This window comes from Somniosus microcephalus, unplaced genomic scaffold, assembly GCF_052327205.1.
Source record: "Somniosus microcephalus isolate GS21.2 unplaced genomic scaffold, FLI_Smic_1.0 unresolved_chr4, whole genome shotgun sequence".
Taxonomy (NCBI): Eukaryota; Metazoa; Chordata; class Chondrichthyes; order Squaliformes; family Somniosidae; genus Somniosus; species Somniosus microcephalus.
Window position 1 is genome coordinate 38147272 of NW_028225182.1, and position 22442 is coordinate 38169713.

Sequence of the window (22442 nt, forward strand, 5' to 3'; positions counted from 1 at the left end):
TACAAGCTGTTGCTAAGCAACAGTGTTTGTTGTCAGATATGGAGATGAAAACCTCCGTATTCTTCAACATTAGCGCTGGTCTGTCCGGAAGTTTTCGTAGATCGGCATCACGCCGGTGCCGGATATCGCGAAGTTTCCTGTACCTAGGATTACGTATGATATACAGCACAGAAACAGGCCATTCGGCGTTTATGCTCCACTCGAGCCTCCTCCCGTCTTTCCTCATCTAACTCTCAGCATAACCCTCTATTCCCTTCTCCCTCATGTGCTTGTCCAGCCTCCCCTTAAATGCATCAATACTATTCGCTTCAACCACTCCCTGTGGTAGCGAGTTCCACATTCTCACCACTCTCTGGGTAAAGAAGTTTCTTCTGAATTCCCTATTGGATTTCTTGGTGACTATCTTATATTGATGGCCTCTAGTTATGCTCTTCCCCACAAGTGGAAACACTGTCTACTCTATCAAAACCTTTCATAATTTTAAAGAACTCTATTAGGTCAACCCTCAGCCTTCTTTCAAGAGAAAAGAGACCCAGCCTGTTCATCCTTTCCTGATATGTATTCCCTTGCATTTCTGGTATCATCTTTGTAAATCTTCTCTGCACCCTCTCCAGTGCATCTATATCCTTTTTATAATATGGCAACAAGAATTGTACACCAGGGTTCGATACAGATTTAGCATAACTTCCCTACTTTTCAATTCTATCCCTCTAGAAATAAACCCTAGTGCTTGGTTTGCTTTTTTTTATGGCCTTGCTAACCTGCGTCGCAACCTTTAGTGATTTGTGTATTTGTACTCCGCGATCCCTTTGTTCCTCTACCCCACCTAGACTCGCACCGTCCAAGTGATAAGTGACCTCCCTATTCTTCCTAGCAAAATGTAATACCTCACATTTATCTGTGTTGAACATCATTTGCCAATTATATGCCCATTCTGCAAGTTTATTAATGTCCTCCTGTAATTTGTTGCAGTCCTCCTCAGTATTGGCTAATCCCCCCACAATTTGGTGTCATCCGCAAATTTAGAAATTGTGTTTTTGATTCCAAAGTCTAAATCGTTAATGTAAATTGTGAACAACGGTGGTCCCAGCACTGATCCTTGTGGAACACCACTACCCACCTTCTGCCACTGTGAATAGCTGCCCTTTACCCCTACTCTCTGCTTTCTGTCCTGAAGCCAGCCAGCAATCCATTCTGCTACTTGTCCCGACTCCGCATTCTCTGACCCTGTTCATCAGTCTATTATGGGGTACCTTGTCGAAGGCCTTTTGAAAATCCTGATAAATGACATCTACTGCATTACCATTGTCTACTCTCTGTTACCTCTTCAAAAAATTCAATGAGGTTGGTCATGCAAGACTTTCCCTTTTGAAATCCATGCTGACTATTCATTGCTGTGTTTTTGGTTTCTAGATGTTCTTCTATTTTCTCCTTTAGTAGGGATTCCATTATTTTACCTACCACTGATGTTAAGCTGACTGGTCTATAATTCCCTGGACATGTTCTATCCCTCTTAAATATCGGTATTATTACATTCGCTGTCTGGCACTACACCTTTTTCTAATGAATTATTAAGTATGTGTAGCAATGCCTCTGCTACCTCTTCCCTAGATTCTTCCATCCAAACCAGGGGTTTTATCCTCTTTGAGTTTGATTAGTTTATTTAATATAGCCCTTCTTTATTTTAAATGCACTTATCTCATTACTAATCTCATCATCATCCAATGCCATATCCATCTGTTCTATCTCCCTGGTAAATACTGAAGCAAAATAATTTTTAATATTTCTGCCATCTCTCTATCGTTACCTGTGGTATTATCCTGTTGATCCCTTAATGGCCCTATTCCCATCCCAACCTTCCTTTTTTTATGGATGTGCCTGTAAAGTATTTTACTATTTTGTTTTATGTTCCTTGACAATTTAATTTCATAGTTCCTCTTGGCCTTCCAAATTGGTTTTTTTTGACATCTCTCCTAATCTTTTTGTATTCTCTGATCATACACTCCCCTGCTGTCTGTGTACTTAATGTATGCCTCTTTCCTTACCCTCAATTGTTCCCTTATGGCTTTATTCATCCATGGAGTGTTTAGTTTGTTCTTTCCTTTTAGCGGAATATATTTTTCCTGCACTCTGTTGAACACCGTTTCAATGTTTCCCATGGCTGTTCTACATCGTTGTTTGCCAATATTGTTGCCCATTTTTATTTCCCAAGTTCTATTCTCAGCCCCTCAAAAATCAGCTTTTCTCAAATCTATTACCCTGGTTTTCGCCACACTTAAGTCCATCTCAATTATCATCTTAAAGCGTATTATATTATGGTCACTATTGCAAAGATGTTCCCATACTTTTACTTCTCTTACCTGCTCTGGTTCATTCCCCATTACTAGATCCAATAGCAAATCCTCCCTTGTTGGGCTTTTTACATATTGGGTTAGGAGTCTTGTACACAGTGTGCAAACTCCATTCCCTTATCCCCTTTACTTGCCTCTTCTGTCCAATTAATATCGCGGTAGTTGAAATCCCCCATGATTATTATTCTATGTTTTTTACTCATTTCCTTAATTTGTCTGCATATTTCTTCCTCCACCTCCCTTCCACTATTAGGTGGTCTGTAGACTACACGGGAGAGGTACCACCAACGCTGCCTCCGCAGGATCCTGCAAATCCATTGGCAGGATAGGCGCACCAATGTCAGTGTTCTTGCTCAGGCCAACATCCCCAGCATCGAAGCTTTGACCACGCTCGATCAGCTCCGATGGATGGGTCACATTGTCCGCATGCCCAATACGAGACGCCCAAAACAAGCGCTCTACTCGGAGCTCCGGCGCAGTAAGAGAGCCCCAGGTGGGCAGAGGAAACGCTTCAAGGACACCCTCAAAGCCTCCTTGAAAAAGTGTAACATCCCCACCGACACCTGGGAATCCCTGGCCCAAGACCGCACAAAGTGGAGGACTCATCAGTCACCTGAGAACTCATTTTTAATGTGGAAGCAAGTCATCCTCAGTGCCGAGGGACTGCCTAAGAGACTACACCTATTAGTGTGATTGATCCTTTAGTATCTTTTAGCGCTACCCATATGGATTCATTTTTGTCTTGCTGATAGCTGCATCACTTTTTTCTACTGCCTAAAAAGTGCAGCTACTCCACCTCCCCTTTTTCCCTCTCCATCTTTTCTAAATGCGTTATACCCTGCAATATTTAATTCCCAGTCCTAATTTTTCTGTAGCCATGTCTCAGTAATCCCTACTATGTCTGGTGCCTCGCAACGCATGATTGCCTCCAGCTGCCCTGTTTTATTACGGACACTGTGTGCATTGCTGTAGAGACAGATTAATTCATTTTTAATAGGATTTCCTCTCACTTTATGTTTAACCATCTTTTTAGGCCCCTGCTCTATAACTCTGTTCATTCAATGTCCTCTATTTATTCTTTCCTATGCTCTCCTTTCCTGTGTTGTTTATAGTTAGGCTGGTTACGTTTCTTGTAGATCCCTCCCCCCATCTTACTAGTTTAAAGCCTTTGCCACCTCCCCATTTACCCTTTCCACAAGGACACGGCTCCCATCCCGGTTCAGGTGGAGCCCGTCCCATCGGTACAGCTCCATCCTGTCCCAGGACTAGTGCCAGTGTCCCATGAAAAGGAACCCCTCTTTCCCATACTAGCCCTTTAGCCACGTGTTCATTCTCCTGATCGGTTTGCTTCTGTGCCAATTTGCACGTGGCTCGGGCAATAATCCAGAGATAATTACCCTTAATACTCACTAACCAATCAGCTACCTGCTGTCCTGAGACGTCACTCATTTTTTGTTGGAAATTGTTGAAGGTTCCGCCGTCACTGATACCGCCTAAAATTAGGTCCGCGCTGCCTGGTCTCCCGCTGCTTTAAGTCCCGCCGCCACTGATACCGCCTCCAATTAGATCCAACCATGGCTCACACTCCAGCACAGTACAGAGGGAGTGCCGCGCAGTTGGAGGTGGCGTTTTTCAGAGGAGACAGTAAACAGAGGCCTCGTCGGCCCCGTCAGGTGGACGTAAAAGTTCCCCAGGAAGAGCAGGGGAGTTCTCCTGGTGTCCTGGCCAACAATTATCCCTCAACCAACACCACCAGAAATAGATCACCTGTTCAGTTATCCAGCTGTGAAGTGCTTTGGAATATGCGGAGGTTTTGAAAGACTCTATATAAAAGAAAGACTTGCCTTTATACAGCGCCTTTCACAACGTCCCAAAGCGCTTTACCGCCAATGAAGCACTTTTGAAGTGTAGGCACAGTTGTAATGTAGGACTTGTGGCAGCCAATTTAGGAACAGCAAGCTCCCACAAACAATAATGTGATAATGACCAGATCATCTGTTTTAGTGATGTTGATTAAGGGATAAATATTGGCCAGGTTAACTCCCCTGCTCTTCTTCAAAAGAGTGGCATGGGATCTTTTACATCCACCCGAGAGATCAGACGAGGTCTCGGTTTAACGTCTCATCCGAAAGACGGCACCTCAGACAGTGCAGCACTCCAGCAGTACTGCACTGGAGAGTCAGCCTAGATTTTTGTGCTCGAGTCTCTGTTGTGGGACTTGAACCCCCAACCTTCTGACTCAGAGGCGAGAGAGTGACCCACTGAGCCACAGCTGACACTGTAAATGCAAGTCCTCTCTCTTCATGCTGTACCGCTGCTTGTTCATAACATTTTTTTATTTATTTTTTTAAACGGTATTAGAGAGTCAACATGAAACATCAGTGCTTCCCTGAAACAACAACAGAAAATGCTGGAAACACTCAGCAGACCAGGCAGCCTCCGTGGAGAGAGAAACAGAGTTAATGTTTCAGGTCTGGGACCCTTCGTCAGAACATTCTGCCTGGCCTGCTGAGTGTTTCCAGCATTTTCTGTTGTTGTTTCAGATTTCCAGCATCCGCAGTATTTTGCTATTGTATCAGTGCTTCCCTTCTCATTCCCCGACCCAAGGATTCTTTGTACTCGTATGAAAAGTCTCTCACAAGAAAGTATCAAAATATCTTAGCATTTTTACAGCACAAGTAATGCTCAGGATACTAGTTGAGGGGGGGGGGGAAAAGGCAGATTTTGTGTTATTTCAGCCGAGTCAGAAGATTGCAACTTATTCTTAGCGACACTGCAACACAGTACTGAGGGGCTGCTGCACTGTCGAAGGTGCCACATTTCAGATGATACGTTAAGTCTAGGGCCTGCCTGTTCCCACAGTACCATCCAAAGAGAAGCAGGGAGCTCTCCTAGTATCCTGGCCAACATTTCGCCACAGCATACCAAACGGAACAAATTAACAAGTCAAGCACGAGTGCTGGACTGCAAAAAAGCAAAATTCAGTAAGATAAGGGAGACTGGGAAATGTTGGTATTCAAAGGGACCTAGCTGTCCTTGTACACAAATCACAAAGTTAACATGCAGGTACAGCAAACAATTAGAAAGCAAGTGGTATTTTAGCCTTTCTTACAAAAAGATTGGAGTATAAGAGTAAAGGAGTCTTACTGTAATTATATAGGGCCTTGGTGAGACCACACCTGGAGTGCTGTGTACAGTTTTGCTCTCCTTACCTACGTAATGAAATACTTGCCTTAGGGGGAGTGCAATGAAGGTTCACCAGACTGATTCCTGGGATGGGGGATTGTCCTATGAGGAGAGATTGAGTTGACTAGGCCTATATTTCCCTAGAGTTTAGAAGATCGAGAGGGGATCTCATTGAAACGTATAAAATTCTTAGAGGGCTTGACAGGGTAGATGCTGGGAGAATGTTTCCCCGGCTAAGGGATCTAGAACTCGGGGTCACAGTCTCAGCAGAAGGGGTCGGCCATTTAGGATGGAGATGAGGAGAAATTTCTTCACTCGAGGGCTGTGAATCTTTCAAATTCTCTACCCTAGAGGGCTGTGCGTGCTCAGTCGTTGAGTATATTCAAGGCTAAGATAGATAGATTTTTGGACTCTAGGAATATGGGGATAGGGCAGGAAGGTGGAGTTGAGGAAGATGATCAGCCATGATCTTATTGAATGGCGGAGCAGGCTCGAGGGGCCGTATGGCCGACTCCCGCTCTTACTTCTTATGTTCTTGTAAGAAGGAATCCAGGCCAAATTAACCAGGCAGTAAAGGCAGGACTGGAGATCAGCACTAGGGAATTTTCCAAATAGGAGATGAAGAGAGTGCAAAATAAATATATTAAGGCGAAAATAAAGTGCATCACAAAAAGTCATGGATGAACTTAAAGCTAAAAAAGGGAGGGCAAATGAGACCAACGGTAGTAAAGGAAATCACGAGGGATATAGAATGTGTAGTGGAGAGGAGATGGCATTAAAAGGAAATAGAAAGAGCTACTATAAGCATATTAAATGTCAAAGAATAGTTATATATAGAGAGGGGGAGGGGGAGGGGGAGGGGGGAGAGGGAGAGTAGAACCAGTCGGGTAAAAAGAGAGAGTAGAACCAGTCGGGGAAAGAGAGAGTAGAACCAGTCAGGGATGAAGGGGGAAATTGAGTTGGAGATGAAGCTATAGCAGAGACATACATTTTCACTTAAAACCGGTGAAAATTAATGTAACGTTTAACTATACCAGAAGCCAGCCATACTACTTCCAAAACTCGCACAGCAATGTTAATTCCAGGAAGCACTCCACTTCTTTTCTGTAGTGGGGAAGAGAACAGGTGGAGGTGGTGGGGGGGGGGGGGGGGGGGGGGGGGGGGAGAATCGCTTATGAAGCGGGTTTCCACAAAAGCCGAGCAGGGCTGAAGCTAGTGCATTTGTGCAGCATCCATAATGCAATATAATGGCAGAGTGTCACATACCTTGACCACAGGTCAGGTCCCCAACCTACAACCTGGTGTTGGAGACTCCCCAAGACGCGTTGTTCCGAGTGGCTAACAACAGATGAATTGGTCTGATGATAATCCCTTTGTGGCTCAAAAAAAATCACTCTTGCTTAGTACACTGAAAAACAGACAAAGCTCACAATTAGAGATTGGACCCGCCAGTTCTACAACACTGAACATTTACATAACATAACATAAGACGTAGGAGCAGCAGCAGGTCATTTGAACCCTCGAGCCTGCTCCGCCATTCAGCAAGATCATGGCTGATCTGATCGTGGCTTCAACTCCACTTCCCATAAACCTCGACTCCCTTACCTTTCAACATTTTGTCTCTCTCCACCTTAAATATATTCAATGACCCAGCCTCCACAGCTCTCTGGGGAAGAGAATTCCAAAGATTCATGACCCTCAGAGAAGAAATTCCTCCTCATTTCCGATTTAAAAGGGTGTCCCCTTATTCTGAAGCTATGCCCCCTAGTTCTAGATTCCCCCACGAGGGGAAACATCCTCTCTGCATCTACCCTGTCGTGCCCCTTCAGAATCTTGTATGTTTCAATAAGATCCCCTCTCATTCTTCTAAACTCCAATGAGTATAGGCTCAACCTTTCTTCGTAAGACAACCCCTTCATCGCCGGAATCAACCTCGTGAACCTTCTCTGAACTGACTCCAATGCAAGTATTTTCTTTAAATAAGGAGACCAAAACTGTACGCAGTACTCCAGGTGTGGTCTCACCAATGCCCTGTACAGTTGTAACAGGACTTCCCTACTTTTATACTCCATTCCCTTTGCAATAAAGGCCAACATTCCATTTGCCTTCCTCATTACTTGCTGTTCCTGCATGCTAACTTTTTGTGTTTCATGTACGAGGACACCCAGATCCCTCTGTTCCTCAGCATTTTGTAATCGCTCCCCTTTTTAAATAATAATTCGCTTTTTTATTTTTCCTACCAAAGTGGATAATCTCGCATTTTCCCACATTATACTCCATCTGCCAGATTTCTGCCCACTCACTTAGCCTATCTATATTCCTTTGGAGATTCTTTGCGTCCTCCACACAATTTGCTTTCCCTCCTATCTTTGTATCAGCAGCAAATTTGGCTACATTACACTCAGTCCCTTCATCCAAGTCATTACAGAAAACTTTCGATTTACCGGCACCTAAATAACTGGAAATTTCAGTTAACCGGCAAAATTTAGGAGTCGGTTCAGGTAACTTTTATTACTTGCACAGCAACAAATGGAGGAAGGCAAGGGTGTGGCTGCAGCTGTTGCTAAGCTACAGAGACGCTTGCAACTTGTGGCCATTGTTTTGAACCTGTTGCTAAACTACGATGGACTGAGGAGCGAGCTGGGTAGGATTGATTGGGGAATGGCACTCAAAGGGTTGACGGTGGGTAGGCAATGGCAAACATTCAAAGACCGCATGGATGAACTACAGAATTTGTTCATCCCAGTTTGGCATAAAAATAAAACAAAAAAGGTGACTCAACCGTGGCTAACAAGGGAAATTAGGGATAGCATAAGATTCCCAAGGAGAGGACATATAAATTGGCCAGAAAAAGCAATAATCCGGAGGATTGGGAGCAGTTTAGGATTCAACAAAGGAGGACAAAGGGATTAATTAAGAAAGGGAAAATAGAATGAGTGTAAGCTAGCAGGGAACATAAAAACTGACTGTAAAAGCTTTTATAGATATGTGAAGAGAAAAAGATTGGTGAAGTCAAGCGTAGGTCCCTTGCAGTCAGAATCAGGGGAATTTATAATGGGAAACAAAGAAATGGCAGACCAACTAAATACATATTTTGGTTCTGTCTTCACAAAGGAGGACACAAATAACCTCCCAGAGATGCCGGGGAACATAGGGTCTGATGAAAGGGTGGAACTGAAAGAAATCCATATTTGCAGGGAAATGGTGTTAGGAAAATTGATGGAACTGAAAGCTGATAAATCCCCAGGGCCTGATAATCTACATCCCAGGGTACTTAAGGAAGCGGCCCTAGAAATAGTAGATGCATTGCTGGTCATCTTCCAGAACTCTATAGACTCTGGAACAGTACCCATGGATTGGAGGGTAGCTAATGTTACCCCACTATTCAAAAAAGGTGGTAGAGAAAAAGCGGGGAATTATAGACCGGTAAGCCTGACATCGGTAGTGGGGAAAATGCTGGAGTCTATTATAAAAGATGTAATAGCAGAGCACTTGGAAAGCAGTGACAGGATCAGACAAAGTCAACATGGATTTACAAACGGTAAATCATGCTTGACTAATCTACTGGAATTTTTTGAGAATGTAACTGGTAAAATAGAGAAGGGAGAACCAGTGGATGTGGTGTATTTGGACTTTCAGAAGGCTTTTGATAAGGTCCCACATAAGAGATTAGCGTGCAAAATTAAGGCACATGGGATTGGGGACAAGGTATTGACTTGGATAGAGAACTGGTTGGCGGACAGAAAGCAAAGAGTTGGAATAAACGGGTCGTTTTCCGAGTGGCAGGCAGTGACTAGTGGGGTACCGCAAGGATCGGTCCTAGGACCCCAGCTGTTAACAATGGGCCAGTAATTCCGGTCCCAACGCGCGAGTACGGGCGGGGTACTCACGCGTGGGCCCGTTGGAAGTGCCGGATTTCACCATGCACAGCGCATGCGCGGGAAACCGGCATTTCCTCCAAGGGGTTCAGAGGTCCAACGCGTGCGCGCAGGACTCTGCGCGCACGCGTTGAACTTCCTTCTTTTTGACAGGTTTGCCCGTGTGCAAGGGCCTCAACTTTTTAGAAATGAAAAAAGGAGACGTAAGGACTTGATTCTTGAAGGTAAGTGGTCTATTATTTAAAATTAGAACATTTTTTCCACAGCTTTATTGTTTTTAAGGACTTTACAGTAAGGTAAGTTTATTTTTAGATCAGATTTCTTAAAAATTATTTTTTCAAAAATTTGATTAATTGTTTAACATAGTTTTTTAAAGTTATTTATAGTTCATTTAATTAGTGGGATGTTTTTTAAAATTTTATTTAAACTTTAAGTAGTGTTTTGGGCGCCCGTAGATTTCATGAGTTTGACAGTTCTTACTATCAAACTCATGAATGAAGTTTTCCCTCTCCTGATTGGCTGCCCAGTGCTCACCTGATCCCAGCCGGCACATCGCACTAACTACGCCGCTGGATCAGGCAGGCACAGCGCACCGACAGCTGAACCGGGCCAGTGACAGGAATTCCAAGCAGGCCCAGGCTTCAGCTGTCGGCCCGCCGGGTAAGTGCACGTGCAAGCCCCCGAACCTAATTTCTGGGCCAATATATATTAATGATCTGGACGAGGGAATTGGATGTAATATCTCCAAATTTGCAGACGACACAAAGCTGGGTGGGAGGGTAAGCTGTGAGGAGGATGTTGTGAAACTCCAGTACGATTTGGACAGGTTGGGTGATTGGGCAGAAACATGGCAGATGCAGTATAATGTGGATAAATGTGAGGTTATCCACTTTGGTGGCAAAAACAGGAAGGCAGATTATTATTTGAATGGCAATAGATTGGGAGAAGGGGAAGTGCAAAGAGACCTGGGTGTTATTGTGCACCAGTCGCTGAAGGTAAGCATGCAGGTGCAGCAGGCGGTTAAGAAGGCAAATGGTATGTTGGCCTTCGTAGCAAGAGGGTTTGAGTACAGGAACAAGGATGTCTTGCTATAGTTGTACAGGTCCTTGGTGAGACCACACCTTGAGTATTGTGTGCCGTTTTGGTCGCCTTACCTAAGGACGTTCTTGCCATGGAAGGAGTGCAGCGAAGATTCACCAGGCTGATACCTGGGATGGCAGGAATGACGTATGAGGAGAGATTGTGTCGATTGGGCTTATACTCACTGGAGTTTAGAAGATTGAGAGGGGATCTCATCGAAACCTATAAAATTCTGTCAGGCCTGGACAGACTAGATGCAGGAAGGATGTTCCCGATGGCTGGGGAGTCCAGAACCAGGGGTCATAGTCTAAGGATAAGGGATAAGCCATTTAGGACTGAAATGAGGAGGAATTTCTTCACCCAGAGAGTGGTGAACCTGTGGAATTCTCTGCCACAGAGGGCAGTGGAGGCCAGTTCATTAAATATATTCAAGAAAGAGTTGGATATATTTCTTACGGCTAAAGGGATATGGGGAGAAGGCAGGGACAGGGTACTGAATTTGGATGATCAGCCATGATCTCATTGAATGGCGGAGCAGGCTCGAAGGGCCGAATGGCCTACTCCTGCTCCTATCTTCTATGTTTCTATTTAACAGGGTTTGTTGCTTTATACGGAGCTCTCAGCTCCGTATCTTTTACGATAGCTTTCGGTTATCCGGAATTTTTGATGAACCGGCACCACGTCGGTCCCGTCCGTGCCGGATAAAAAAAAGTTTCCTGTAATATAGATTGTAAACAGTTGAGGCCCCAGCACTGATCCCTGCAGCACCCCACTAGTTACAGTTTGCCAACCTGAAAATGATCCATTTATCCCGACTGTTAGTTAGCCAATCCTCTATCCATTTACTTTTGGAGGTGTGGGAAACTGAAAAACTCGCAGATAAAGTCAATGGTAACCAACGTTCCCTTTAAGCTGCGCTCTGGAGCTCTCGCGCAGCTGGCTCGCCGGCTTTTAAATAGGAAAAACCGCGCATGCTCGTCATTTTGAATGGGCCGCGCAGCCCCAAAAAAATTGAAGGGAACATTGACAGTAAACTCCCCCCACCCCCTTCAACAAAATGCTCTCATTGTTGGAAAGCAGGCAGTAAGGGCCATCTATAAATATCAAAAACTCAAAAAAAGACAAGAAATTGCAACCAATCCACCTAAAGACAGGATAAAGTGCTTGAACAGGGAAAACGGAACTCATTTAAAGGCATGATTATACAGTATTTACAGCACGCATCGTTGGCAGCCAAAGACTGCTAATGCTGGCAAGTCAGTAACGGTGAGGAGCCCAGAGAAGGAAAAACATCCTGGAATCAAAATCAACCCACGCCGAATGGTGCAGGAATGCAAAAAAAGGAAACCTTAAAATAGACCCATAGCTGGTATACAAATGTAATGCGCCACAAAATAGTGGGGGACTCGGTACCGGGTCTGCCATTTCGCTGTGAACCAAGCTTTGGGCCTTGGGTACCGCAGGAGAGCAAGCAACTCTCGGGGCTGTTATGCAACCACAAGCAATGCAATGTAGTGCGTCAACTGGGGCTCAGTGGGTAGCAGCCTCGCGTCCGAGTCAGAAGGTTGTGGGTTCAAGTCCCATTCCAGAGGCTCGAGCACAAAAATCCAGACGGACACTCCGGTGCAGTGCAGTGCTGCACTGTCGGAGGTGCCGTTAAACCGTCTGCCCTCAGGTGGACGCAAAAGATCCCAGGGCACTATTTCGACGAAGAGCATTATCCACGGTGTCCTGGCCAATATTTATCCCTAAAGATGATGATCTGGTCATTATCACATTGCCGTTTGTGGAAGCCTGATGTGCACAAATTGGCTGCTGCATTTCTCGCATTACAACAGTGAGTACACTTCAAAAGTACTTCAATGGCTGTAAAGCGTTTGGGGTGTTCGGTGGGCGTGAAAGGCAGTGTATAAACTCAAGTCTTTTTTTTAAATACCACAGTTCTTGGGCAGGGGAAGAGGGATTAATGTACTAACTACAACCCGTTATCACAACTTCCATTAACCAAAAAACACGCACGTTTCAACTCCCCACCTAAAGTAGAGTCAAACTTAATCCTTCAGGACTTTGCACCGACTGCAGAGGTGCAGTTGAAGCGAACTTGTGTAGTTCTGCGTCACAGGAATAAAGTTTGGGGACAGCCCCTGGAATCCCTGATTAAAATTGCAAGAATTAGAGCTCGAGGTGACGTCAGCAGCGGCTCTGCAATCTGCTCGCAGTGTAAAATTATCCAAGCCTGGCACAGAGCCACAGACTAGTTTGCCTCATTTAATAAGAGCATAATCAAAAGGCACAACTGGCTAAGTAACTTAGTGCAGTACATACAACTTTCCACTGCAGCCAAACAAATTACTGACTGTATGGAGACGAGCCAACCGACGTCAGCAACTCCTTTTACAAAGGATTGACGTCCCGCCATTGAAAGAGACCCACAATTCGCCCGCACTGTGACTTGCCACTGTCAGCAGTCCTGTCAAGCAGGGCCATCACCCAGAAAGGACGTTAAAAATAGACAGCACGCTCCCCCCCCCCCCCCCCCCCCAGAGCTCATGGAGTTTAACCAGCGAGTACCTCAGCCACACACGACCGTGAAAGTCCGACATTCAAAATAGTGTCTCTGTTGGGTCAGCTAATCTTAACATAGGCAGCAGTGAGGGGCTGGGCGGGGATTACAATTGGTCTTAATTGGCGGGGGTGTGAATGGGGGGGGGGGGGGGGGGGGGGGAGAAGAAATGTCATCCAGGCATCTGACTCTTGCTTAAACAAAACGCTGGACACAGGCTTCTCTCCGAGAGTCAAATAGCCTCCTGACCAACGCTCCCAGTTAGCTGCACAGCGAGGCTCCTGCGCAAGCCGCTTGCCGGTTTCTCAACAGAAAAACTGCGCATGCGCAGGAGTTTAATGGACCGCGCAGCCCGAAAAAAAATTAGAGGGAACATTGCTCCCGGCGTGCACGAGCCAAGGTTCACACGTGAATAACTGAAGGTGGTAAGCATCCATTAAACGATGGTTTTGGCGGGGGGGGGGGGGGGGTGGAATTGGCAAGAAAAAATTAATAGAACTCAATATTGCTCTTGTGCACCTTCCGTCAGCCAGTTGCACACTGCTTCCCCTCCTGTAGAATGTGGGATGGTACACAAGGGAATGAATGAATCAAATAAACTAACAGCTTTAAGCGAGAACAAAATCCTTCCCTAACTGCTCACAGTCACTATATTTGCACTGAAACACAATCAGGGGTGAAAGAAAAGACTTGTCTTTATACAGCGCCTTTCACGACCATCGGACGTCTCACAGCGTTTTACAGCCAATGAAGTACTTTTTGAAGTGGAGTCACTGTTGTAATGTGGGAAACGCGGCAGCCAATTTGCGTACAGCAAGCTCCCACAAACAACTGTGGTTTCCTGGTCCCTCAATGCCTCCTCTCTGGTGAAGAAGGCCCAGCAGCGCCTATATTTCCTAAGGAGGCTGAAGGGATGTAACCTGTCACCCCTGATCCTCTCTAACTTTTACCGCTGCACAATAGAGAGCATCCTGACAAACTGTATCACAGTATGGTATGGCAGCTGTAGCTACTATGACCGGAAAGCCCTGCAGCGGGTAGTCAAAACTGCCCAACGCATTACCGGCAGCCGGCTACCGACCATAGAGCACATATACCAGAAACGCTGTATACGGAGGTCACGGTCCATCATCAAAGACCCTACCCACCCCAGCCACGGTCTGTTCGCCCTCCTGCCATCTGGGAGACGCTACAGATGCATTCGCACCCGAACGACCAGATTTAGGAACAGCTTCTTTCCCAGGGCTGTCATCCTACTGAACTCCACAAATAAACTCTAAAGCCTGCACATCTGCCAATGCACTTTATTATGGTTATGTTTATGTAATGTATTACAAGCCAAATGTATGTTGAATGTTTAAATGTCTTAATCTAAATGTACACTCTCGGGAGCCGCAAGCCTACATTTCGTTGTACTGCACTTGTGCACTAACAATGACAATAAAAGTTGATTTGATTTTGATTTGATTTAATGGCCAGATAATCTGTTTTTGTTATGTTGGTTGAGTGATGAATATTGGCCCCAAGACACCAGGGAGAACTCCCCTGCTCTTCGAAATAGTGCCATGGAATCTTTTATGTCCACCTGAGAGCGCAGACGGGGCCTCAGTTTAACGTCTCCATCCGAAAGACGGCACCTCCGACAGTGCAGCGCTCCCTCAGTGCTGCATTGGGAGTGTCAGCCTAGCTTTGTGTGCTCAGTTCCTGGAGTAGGACTTGAACCCACAACCTTCTGACTCAAAGGTCAAGTTTGCATTCTTAATGCACTTTGAGCCTGGGTTTACAGCCAACCCGGGCCCAATGGGTGAAGCTAGGCATTTAGGGTGCAGGCAGCTGTCCCGGGACAGTAATAGGCTTCTCACAACCCACCCGTGCCAAATAAATTACTTCACATATTTCTTTCTACTGGTCACAACGTTCTCTAAAAGCTGCGCAGTCGCGCGGCTCTCTGCCAGACCCATGGAAGTTTAAAGGGGCCGCACACCCAAAAAGAATTACAGGGAACATAGTTGTCAATATTTTCTAAATATTCAGTGTTTTTTCTAAATGTTCAGTGCGCAGAATAAAGCAGCCCCCCTCCTAAACTTGTGCAACCGTGCCACCACTACTAGATAAATATGTAGCACAAAGCTTCAGTGTAAAGACTGCTTGAAGCTTTCAAGGAGAATTATAGTGGCTCTGAAGGACATCGCAGCAGCCACTCCCACAGCGCTCACCCTGGGTATCCCCACGATTTGATCAGTGAGTCGTCACCTTGCACAGCTATAAATAATTTAACCAGAGGGGGGAAGAGATTAAAACCACAACCACACAAGAGCTTGACAGAGGACTGTACTGACCGAGAAGGTTTTCAAACTTGACACCATGCTGGAAGGAGAGGCAGCTGTGTGGCAAATGTTTAAGCTAACTTTTTAAAGTCAGTTTTATTGTCAGAAAAATCAGCAGTTGAAGAGATCCTTCAAGAACAAAGTATGGATTAAGACTAGACCAATCAGCCCTCTCCTGAACAGAGACTTAACTGGACCAGCCACATAAATACTGTGGCTACAAGAGGTCAGAGGCTGGGTATTCTGCGGCAAGTGTCTCACCTCCTGACTCCCCAAAGCCTTTCCACCATCTACAAAGATACAAGTCAGGAGTGTGATGGAATGCTCTCCACTTGCCTGGATGAGTGCAGCTCCAACAACACTCAAGAAGCTCGACACCATCCAAGACAAAGAACCCACTCGATCGATACCCCATCCACCACCTTAAACATTCACTCCCTCCACCACCGGCGTATCGTGACTACAGTGTGTACCATCTACAAGATGGGCTGCAGCAACTCGCCAAGGCTTAAGAACATATGAACATAAGAAATAGGAGCAGGAATAGGTCATTCTGCCCTTCGAGCCTGCTCCACCATTCAATAAGATCATGGCTGATCTTCTACCTTATCTCCACATCCCTTGATTCCCCTAATATCCAAAAATCTATCGTCCTCTGTCTTGAATATACTCAACGACTGAGCCTCCACAGCCCTCTGGGGGTAGAGAATTCCAAAGATTCACCACCCTCAGTGAAGAAATTTCTCATCTCAGTCCTAAATGGCCGACCACTTATTCCGAGACTGTGACCCCTGGTTCCAGCCTCCCTGCATCTACCCTGTCAAGACCTGCAATAATTTTGTATGTTTCAATGAGATCAGCTCGTTCTTCTAAACTCTAGAGAATATAGGCCTAGTCTACTCAACCTCTCCTCATAGGACAATCCCCCTCATCCCAGGAATCAGTCTGGTGAACCTTCACTGCACTCCCTCTATGACAGGTACATCCGTCCTTAGGTAAGGAGACCAAATGTACACAATACTCCAGGTGTTGTCTCACCAGGGCCCTATATAATTGCAGCAAGACATCTTTACTCTTATACTCAAATTCTCTTGTAATAAAGGCCAACATACCATTTGCTTTCCTAATTGCTTGCTGTACCTGTATGTTAACTTTCAGTGATTGGTGTACAAGGACATCCACATCCCTCTGAACACCAACATTTCCCAATCTCTCACCATTTAAAAAATACTCTGCTTTTCTATTTTTCCTACCAAAGTGGATAACTTCACATTCCTCCACATTATATTCCATTTGCCACATCCACTGGTTCCCCCTCATCTATTCTGCTAGTTACAACCTCAAAACACCAACAGATTCATCAAACATGATTTCCCTTTCATAAATCCGAGTTGACTCTGACCAATCCTATTACTATTTTCCAAGTGCCCTGGTACCACGTCCTTAATAGATTTTGGCATTTTCTCTACTACTATCAGGCTAACTGGTCTGTAGTTCCCCATTTTCTCTCTCCCTCCTTTCTTAAATAGTGCGGTTACATTTGCTACCTTCCAATCCACGGGAACCGTTCCAGAATCAATCGAATTTTGGAAAATGACAACCAATGCATCCACTATCTCTATATCCACTTCTTTCAAAACCCTAGTATGTAGGCCATTGGGTCCGGGGGATTTATCAGCTTTCAGTCCCATTAATTTCTCCAGTTTTTTTTTTTTTTACTAAATACTAATTTCTTTCAGTTCCTCATTCGCGCTAAACCCTTGGTTCTCCACTATTTCCGGGAGGTTTTTTGCGTCTTCCATGGAGACAGACAAAGTATTTGTTTAATTTCTCTGTCATTTCCTTATTCCCCATTATAATTTCTCCTGTCTCAGCCTGTAAGGGACCCACATTTACTTTAGCTAATCTTTTCCTTTTTATATACCTATTGAAGCTTTTACAGTCTATTTTTATGTCTCTTGTTAGTTTACTCTCATTCTATTTTCCTTTCTTTATCAATTTCTTGGTCCTCCTTTGCTGAATTCTAAAATCCTCCCAATCCTCAGGCTTACTGCTCTTTTTGGCAACATTTTAAGCCTCTTCCTTTGATCTAATACTATCTTTAACTTCTCGTTAGCCACGGTTGGACTACTTTTCCTGTGGGGTTTTTGTGCCTTAAAGGAATGTATATTCGTTGTAAATTATGCATTAATTCTTTAAATACAACCCATTGCTTCTCTACCGTCATACTTTTTAATGCAGTTTCCCAATCTACCTTAGCCAACTTGACCCTCGTAACTACGTAATTTGCTTTGTTTAGATTTAAGACCCTAGTTTCAGATTTAACTAAATCACTTTCAAACTTAATATAAAATTCTATATTATGGTCACTCTTCCCTAAGGGCCCCTTTACTACAAGGTTATTAATTAACCCTTTTTCATTGCACAATACTAGATCTAAAATAGCCTGCTCCCTAGTTGGTTCCTCAACATACTGATCTAGAAAACTATCTTGTATACATTCCATGAATTCGACCTCCACACTATGACTGCACATTCGGTTTGCCCAGTCTATATGTAGATTAAACTTCCCCATGATTACTGTATTACCCTTGTTACATGCGCCTCTAATTTCCTGATGTATACTCTGCCCTACATTACAACTACTGTTTGAGGGCCTATAAACAACTCCCACCAATGTTTTCTGCCCCTTCTTCTTCGATAGCCCCTCCCAAACCCGCAAACTCTACCACCTAGGACAAGGGCAGCAAGCACCACCACCTCCAAGTTCCTCTCTAAGTCACACACCATCCTGACTTGGAAATATATCGGCCGTTCCTTCATTGTCATTGTGTCAAAATCCTGGAACTCCCTCACTAACAGCACTGTGGGAGCACCTTCACCACACGGACTGCAGCGATTCAAGGCAGTAGCTCACCGCCACCTTCTCGAGAGCAATTAGGGATGGGCAATAAATGCTGGCCTTGTCATGAACGAATAAAAAAAAAAAGGACAATGTAAAATTTGTACTCACAGTCTCCCCTAATGGCTCAGCTGGTTAGACTGTCACCTAGGATGGCGGCAAGGGCACTACAATTGGTCTCAGCACCTCTAGGTGGGAAGAAAGAGAGAAAATTAGTGACAGGGCAGTAAGCAACTTCAGGTTAGCAGATTGGGCAAATAGTTGGCCAATGAAATGTAATGTGGATAAATGAACACGAGAACAGAGAAGTTTAACCTGACATCAGAGAAGTTTACACAATTATAAATGGTTTTGATAAGGTAACTCAGGAGAACAAGGATAGGAAACACACAGTAAATAGTAAAACTTTAATGGCAGCACGGAGGCATAGTGGTTAGCACTGTTGCCTCACAGCGCCAGAGACCCGGGTTCGAATCCGGCCTCGGGTGACTGTCTGTGTGGAGTTTGCACATTCTCCCTGTGTTTGCGTGGGTTTTCTCCGGGTGCTCCGGTTTCCTCCCACAGTCCAAAGATGTGCGGGGTTAGGTTGATTGGCTATGATAAATTGACCCTTAGTGTTAGGGGGGATTAAATAGGTGGGGTTACAGGGGATAGGGTGGGATATGTGTTGGGGTTACGGGGATCGGGTGGGATATGTGTCGGTGCAGGCTCGATGGGCCGAAATGGCCTCTATCTGCATTGTGGGGGTTCTGTGATTCTGTGATCAGAGGGGCACAGGCACTCAGGAGCTCAAATACACATCTTCATAAGCGAGAGAACAAGTGATAATAGCTGTAAAAAAAAAAGTAATGTTCTTGGTTTCATAAATAGGGGCATTGAGCACAAAAGCGAAGAGGTGATGTGAAACCTATACAAATCATCAGTCAAAATATTATGACCTTTTTTGGTTCAAGTCCCACTCCAGAGACTTGAGCACAAAAATCTAGGCTGACACTCCAATGCAGTACTGAGGGAGTGCAGCACTGTCTGAGATGCCGTCTTTCAGATGAGACGTTAAACCGTGGCACCGTCTGCTCTCAGGTAGACGCAAAAATCCCATGGCACTATTCCTAAGAGGAACTGGGGAGTTATACCCGGTGTCCTGGGCCAATATTTATCCCTCAGTCAACATCAGAATCTGTTTTAGTGGTCATTATAACATTGCTGTATGTGGGAGCTTGCTGTGCGCAAATTGGTTGCCACGTTTTCCTACATTTCAACAGTGACCACACTTCAAAAGGTACTTCATTGGCTGTAAAGCGCTTTGGGACTTCCAGTGGCCGTGAAAAGGCGCGACATAAATGCAAGTCTTTCTTTTTTAAAAACCTTACTTCAGGAGGGATTGAGACCATGGGCAGAGTACAGAAGAAATTTACTAGGATGATACCAGAGCTACGAGGCTTTAGTTACGAGGAAGACTGGAGAAACTGGGACCCTTTACATTCGAGCACAGGAGATTAAGGGATCGGATGTGATTGTTCAAAATGGAGCGTGGTTTTGATAAAGTAAAGAGAAACTATTCCTGGTGTTGGTAACTTGAAGGCATCAATTCAAGAGGGAACAGTTGGAATTTTTTTTTCTTATATATGCAATGGTTTGAATTTTGTTTTTATTCATTCATTGGACGTGGGCATCGCTGGCAAGGCATTTATTGCCCATTCCTAATTGCCCTCGAGAAGGTGGTGGTGAGCCGCCTTCTTGACAACTGAGTGGCTTGTGAGGCCATTTCAGAGGGCAGTTAAGAGTCAACCACATTGCTGTGGGTCTGGAGTCACATATAGGCCAGACATTAAGTGAACAAACTGGGTTTTTAATGACAACCCAGTAAGTTACGTGGTCACCATTACCGATACTAGCTTTTTGAAAATTCCAGATTTATTTAATTAACCGAATCTGAATTTGGGATTTGAATTCGCGTCTCTGGATCGTTAGTCTAGGCCTCTGGATTACTAGTCTAGTAACATAACCACTCTGCCACCATTCCCGCTAATGAATAGCCCAACAGAAACACAGTGGCAGAAACAAAATGCATAACATCCTTTTAAAAAAAAACACAAGATAAATATCTGAAAAGGAAAAGTTGAAAAGCGAACGGGGAAGTGGTTCGCTCTTCTAGAAAAACAGATGAGATAGGCCAAATGCAAAACTGTATCGACTTGAGCCCACTGCCGACAGCTACCCAACGACACGAGCCGATTTCAGGCCACAATCGGATCCAGCTGGGGTGTGATGCTCCGACAGCTAAATAACCCAGCGACACTCATCTGGGGAGAGCAGTCACTCAGGCACGGTATCGGAACCCAACCGACACTGGTGGAATTATAACCCAGCGAGGAGTTGACTGGTAAAGGGGGGAAAAAAAAAAAAAAGAGAAGCAAGAAAACTAGCTTGCTGCCAGCTGTCTGAAACAGATTCTACTAGAGGTTGTTCAGTTTCACTGCTGGCGTAGCATCAACCACAACTGCCGTACAAAAAAGTTAAAAATATACAAGGACCATGCCATTTCCTCATGAAATGTTGAGTGATGAAGCTGCGCGGATTACTTTACGCCCATTAATCTTGAACTGAGGGGGTCATCTCTCAGCCCAAGGTGGAGCATCTTTGCCGTTTGCCCCCTCTGTGGCAAAGCTGCTACTCATCCCCCAACGTGCCAGTATATATTGCAAAAAAATAACATACACTCAAGTGATTACCAACTTGTAATCTCAACCGGCTCGGTTTAGTCGCAAGACTTGCATTTCTATAGCATCCTTTCACGACCACTGGACGCTCCAAAGCGCTTTACAGCCAATGAAGTACTTTTTGGAATGCAGTCACTGTTGTAATGTAGGAAATGCGGCAGCTAATTTGAGCACAGCAAGCTCCCACAAACAGCAATGTGATAATGACCAGATCATCTGTTTTAGTGATGTTGATTGAGGGATAAATATTGGCCAGGACACCGGGGATAACTTCCCTGCTCCTCTTCGAAATAGTGCCGTACCGCACCTCTGACAGTGCAGCACACTCTCAGTATTGCCCTGGAGCGTCAGCCTAGATTTTTGTGCACAAGTCTCTGGAGTGGGATTTGAACCCACAACCTTCTGACTCAGGCGAGGGCGCTACCCACAGAACCACGGCTGACACCCAGTTGCACGTTATTAGCCATGCCGTCACTTGAACCTCTTGATAAAATTACTGCAATGCCATCACTTCCAGGCATCCATTGTTCTGTATACTTTTTCACAACAGGAGGTGTGCGGTTAGTAATAGAATCTTTGCCCGATTAACTTGCCGAGTTAATCCAGTTCCTGGGTTCCTGAGCCCTCCAGGCCAGGAGGGTCCCACATTTCACCCCCAGCCTATGGAGAGTTAACTGGCCACCACATTCCTGGGCCAGAATTCCAGCACCCAATCACCATCGGGCACCTCCTGCTGGGATGTGCACAAGTACAGGAATGGCCCTTAATTGTGACACCTCTGGGGGCAAATGGCTTGCCAATTCTAGTATACACTTGCCGCCAGCACACTCGCGTGAAGAACGGCCACCTACCCGAGACATGGCAGGGCTGCCAATGCTTGTGGAACTGTACTGTAGGTCATGAAAATACAAGCAATCAGATATCAAATCTCATTCTTGTGCTCTCTTGGCCTGCCTCCCATCCTAACCCTCTGTAAACTTCAGCTCATCCAAAACTCTGCTGCCCGTGTCCTAACTTGTACCAAGTTCCAATCACCCGTGCTCGCTGACCTACATCGGATCCCAGTCCGACAACACCTCCTTTCTAAAATTCTCATCCTGGTTTTCAAACCTCCCCTCTGTGGCCTCGCCCCTCCCCATCTCTGTAACCCCCTCTAGCCCCTACATTTTTGATTAACAAAATACTTTCCAGGTATCTGCCCTTATTTTTTTTTTTAATTAAACCTGACAACAAAAAGCCAGCCGGCGTTATTTCCGCAGTGCATGTTTTAATGTGGCACAGCCACGTAACAAAGCTACCTTTGATAATCCCATTTCCTCCTCTCTGGGGAAAAAAAATTCGACAAGTTATAAGTCTAGGTACAGGCACTCTGTATTTTGTTGATCAAACTCCCAATAACATAAAAGAACACAAGAAATAGGAGTAGGCCATTTGG

General features: G+C 45.0%; 1 protein-coding gene across 1 annotated transcript in view; it reads right to left on the reverse strand.

The window, feature by feature from the left end:
• The window catches only part of LOC147090575 (GRB10-interacting GYF protein 2-like), a 136616-nt gene that overhangs the window by 90973 nt on the left and 23201 nt on the right, over nucleotides 1-22442 (reverse strand). Inside the window, exons 4-5 of the mRNA XM_085977074.1 lie at nucleotides 18399-18475; nucleotides 6804-6945 (exon numbers count right to left, since the gene is read on the reverse strand). The gene's annotated coding sequence lies outside the window, so the exon portion shown is untranslated. The remainder of the gene's footprint in view (nucleotides 1-6803; nucleotides 6946-18398; nucleotides 18476-22442) is intronic.